Source organism: Gavialis gangeticus, unplaced genomic scaffold (genome assembly GCF_001723915.1).
Source record: "Gavialis gangeticus isolate Ggan-Ray unplaced genomic scaffold, GavGan_comp1, whole genome shotgun sequence".
NCBI lineage: Eukaryota > Metazoa > Chordata > Crocodylia > Gavialidae > Gavialis > Gavialis gangeticus.
Window position 1 is genome coordinate 148987431 of NW_017728992.1, and position 3799 is coordinate 148991229.

The window sequence follows — 3799 nt, forward strand, 5'->3', positions numbered from 1 at the left end:
CCCTCCCTCAGGAATGCAGCCAGCTCCAGTTCCCTAAAGAGACAGGCTGAGGGTGTGGTCCCCTGTGTGCTGGGCCCATCCTAATTGAATGGTCACAGCACAGAGATTTAAATCACAGTGTCACAGGGCAGAGATTTTTGGGGAGAAACCAAGGTGGCTTTCTGCCACAGGGCCTTAGGTATTTGCCCAAGAGCAAACATATCTGCCAACGGTATTACCATTGTGTTCAGAACCATGTTAACTCTAGTGATAATTTCTTTCAGGGCATGATGGAAACATGTGATTAAGTGTTGCCTGAAACGCGTCGAATCTGCAGTAAGTATCTACTGGCAGTTTATTTAATGTTTTAAGTTTAAAGTCTGCCCAGGGCAGATGAAAAATGATTTTTTGTTGATTAAGACCAAGTCTAAGATAAATTGTTGATGTCTGAATGTTGTAAATTGCTGATTCCCACTCAGATTCTGTTATCTTAGTGGATACCTAGGTCTTCATTCTACTTCAGTCATAAATAGCCTGTATCAGGTCTGTTATGTGATATTATATATTTATTTATGGCACAGAATGGGGAAGAAAAACAGATTTCAACACAAAATGAATATATGTGGAGTATTTACCACACACAAAGCTTCAAGTCCAAAATGATTTTCTAATATTTGATGCACCCACATATATTGGCACCACCCTCATATTTAGAAAATTCTCTATTATCAAACCTAATATCCAACTTCCTTTGTTGCAATTTAAGACTGTCCCTTCTTGTTCTTCCTCCCGTAGACACAGAGAAAAGTGATTTCCATTCTCTTTATAACAACCCTTTCTTTATTTGAAGACTTTTAGGAAATTTTCTCTTTAGCCTTCACTTCTCCAAACCAAATAACTCCAGTTCTTCCAGTTTTGTCTTGTATGCCTCATTCTCCTCTGCACTCCTTTCATTTTGTTCATGTCATTCAAAATGCTATGCTCAAAACTGGATAAAGGACTCCTACTGACAGTTCATCAGAGCAGTTGCTGATCAGAGCAGTCTGAGTTAATATTCTTCAGAGGTACTCCCCTTCACCTATTCTGTAGAACAGGCAGGATCATGACCCAATGCCATCCCAATCACCTTTGGGGCCAGGAGCACCACTCTGCATAAAAAACATAAGGAGGTTCTTGACATACCAGTAAACAGGCTCATTGCAAACTGTGGCATGATAGAGCAAGTGTCTAAAATAGTGTGCTTGCTATGTTCACCATGTGAACTAGGAGGAGTGGTAGTATCACTGAAATCAGTGATACAGCCGTTCAGTTATGCAATATTGCCCAGTGAACAGGACCATGGACTGCTAATTAAGAAACTTGAATTCTGTTTGTGGCTCAGTGTAACCTTGGGCAAATTTCTTCCCGTCTACTATTTATAACTGGATAATTGAATATTGTGTTTTAGTATATGCTTGTGAAGTAATTAGCATAACAGGGCCTGATCTCAATTTGGGCTTTTAGGCTCAACTGTAATAAAAATAAAAAATAATAATATCTCTCATCCATCCATCTCTCTGCCATTACAAGATTGTTTTCTAAGGTGTATTTTCTAGTGTCGTTGTCATTCCCTTAGTCATCATTTGGTTAAGCTGTATATACATAATTCTCTTGTTCTCTCCTTAGAAATCAGTCCCACCAGCCCTCAATTCACTTTTATTGCTTTTCTTTGAAGGAGGGAGTTAAGTGGGCACTAATAGAAAACTAGTCCTGCATTTTCCAAGATTCTTATCAGCAATAAAAGAGTTTTATGTTCTCCATAAGCAGTGTAACATATACATTTCTCAAAAATAAGGTAAATTGATTTAAGAATTTTTTGCTTAGGTAGCATTCAACACGCTTCATAATGTCCATGTTAGTTTGATTGGCAGATCAATTTCCATTATAACTTCCTGTTTCCTCATTGTCATCACTTTTCAGAGCGCAGGAACAAAAATTTCTACATTTAGGACCAGTTTGTCAATTGAGACTCATCTGTCCCTCCACTAGGGATCATACAACTTTGGCCTTACCTGGGCAGGCCCTAACTTGTGTATTCAGTTGTCAGATTCTGAAGCCTGAACACACATGTACGTTTGGAAAAAAGGGCACGATATGTGCAAAAATCACATGCACTTTCAAAGGACAGCAGAAAAAAGGATCAAACAGATGTGCCATAGATGAGTATAAATGGAGACTGATTGTTGAGATTTATGTTTGTACTCTACCAATTTCTAGTGAACAGCTTGAGAAGAATGTGGAAAAATGCATTTACCAAATTAGAAAAAGAAATATTACCGCCTCCCCCTGTCTCCTTTTTAGAACTGTGTTATAGGAAACATAACTGAAACGTTACAGGCAATACAGAACTTGAAATGTACTCTTGACTTAATCCTAATGCCAAAATAGAGCCTCATCTTATATTTTTTAATTCAGTACATATCTAAGCATTTGAAAATAACACTCTTATTTCAAGATACGTACCAGCTAACATTGCTGCATGTACCGCTGTAGGAATACTTCATAAAACCTACATCATTCTCTCTCATTTTTTGAGAGTCATAGCCTAGCTAGTATGGTGACCAAAACTGAATTATGCATTTTTCATTTAATAAAAGCATGCAAAAATTTCCTTTAAAAGTGGTGGTGCCTACGTATGCCTATACAACAGACAAATAATGATAAAGATATTTAAATGCTCAACTGACAGTCAATTACTCACACGAGTAATTCAGCCTTGTTGCAAGTCCATACATAAGATACTGCTCACCTGAGTAAATGGTGTTAAGTGTCTAGCCCAAACAATAACAGATTATTTCAAGTTATCTGTAGGGAAATGAGAAAAAAAGAGATGATTTTGCTGTGAAAAGGACCATTCTAGAGCTGTCAAGGGAATAGACAGATTGCTAGAGGTAGCATAATATGACAAGAATAGGCAGAGCTATCTAGATCACTGAACAGCATGGCATAGATAAAATTAATCTAAACAGTTGGTATAAAGTGTTAATTGCCTCAACTTCTCAGAGGCTAGAGTACATGCTATGCTGTTTGATCCAGTTCTTATTCGTGTTAATTAAAGATGGACTCAAACCAACGTTTATATTTGAATATAAACAGATTTTGGGGACACTTGGATAAGGATCTAAGTTTTGTGCCTGGCTTTTATCTCTATAACGGATCAAGCCAAAACCCTGGATCCAACCTCACAGGCCCTAAATTTTGGGCACATTTCAATCTGCTCTGGGCTTAGTGGTTTAGGCCTGTTTCCAATTTTAATAAATGTTCTTATGTAGCCTGATCCTATAAGGCCTTAAACTTTCTGAATTAGGCCTACACAGAATCTAATCACATGCTTAATTTTATATATTAGAGTAGTTCCATTGACTTCAGTGAGACTGCTCACATGCTTGAAATTAAGCATGTACTTAAGGGTTCCTAGGCATGTGCAGGGAGCCTGCTCCAACTCCCTGGAATTCCAGCACATCAAAGCAGACTCGACTGATCAAGTCTGCTGGAGTGTGCAAATTAATGTGGCCCAGCAGCCTCCTGCGTCAAATGTATCAGTGCTCCTGCACTGAAAAATAGCAGTGGGTGCTTTAAACTAAAGTTCCTCTAGTACGTTCTAGTTCGAAGCACCCTGCTGCCATTTTTCAATGCATTGACACTGCTGCATGTGATGCTCCTGGTGCTTTTATTTTGCATGGTTCTTGGAGCTGCGCTAAGTGAAGTGCTGTCCCACCCCTCCTACACACACACACACACACACACACACACACACACACACACACCCCCCCCCCCCCAC

At 38.9% G+C, this 3799-nt stretch overlaps 1 long non-coding RNA gene across 1 annotated transcript in view; it reads left to right on the forward strand.

Moving 5' to 3' along the window:
* The first annotated feature begins 259 nt into the window (after positions 1–259).
* Positions 260–3799, forward strand: part of LOC109305013 — a 74983-nt gene continuing 71443 nt past the window's right edge. Inside the window, exon 1 of the long non-coding RNA XR_002099534.1 lies at positions 260–315. This is a non-coding gene — a long non-coding RNA (uncharacterized LOC109305013). The remainder of the gene's footprint in view (positions 316–3799) is intronic.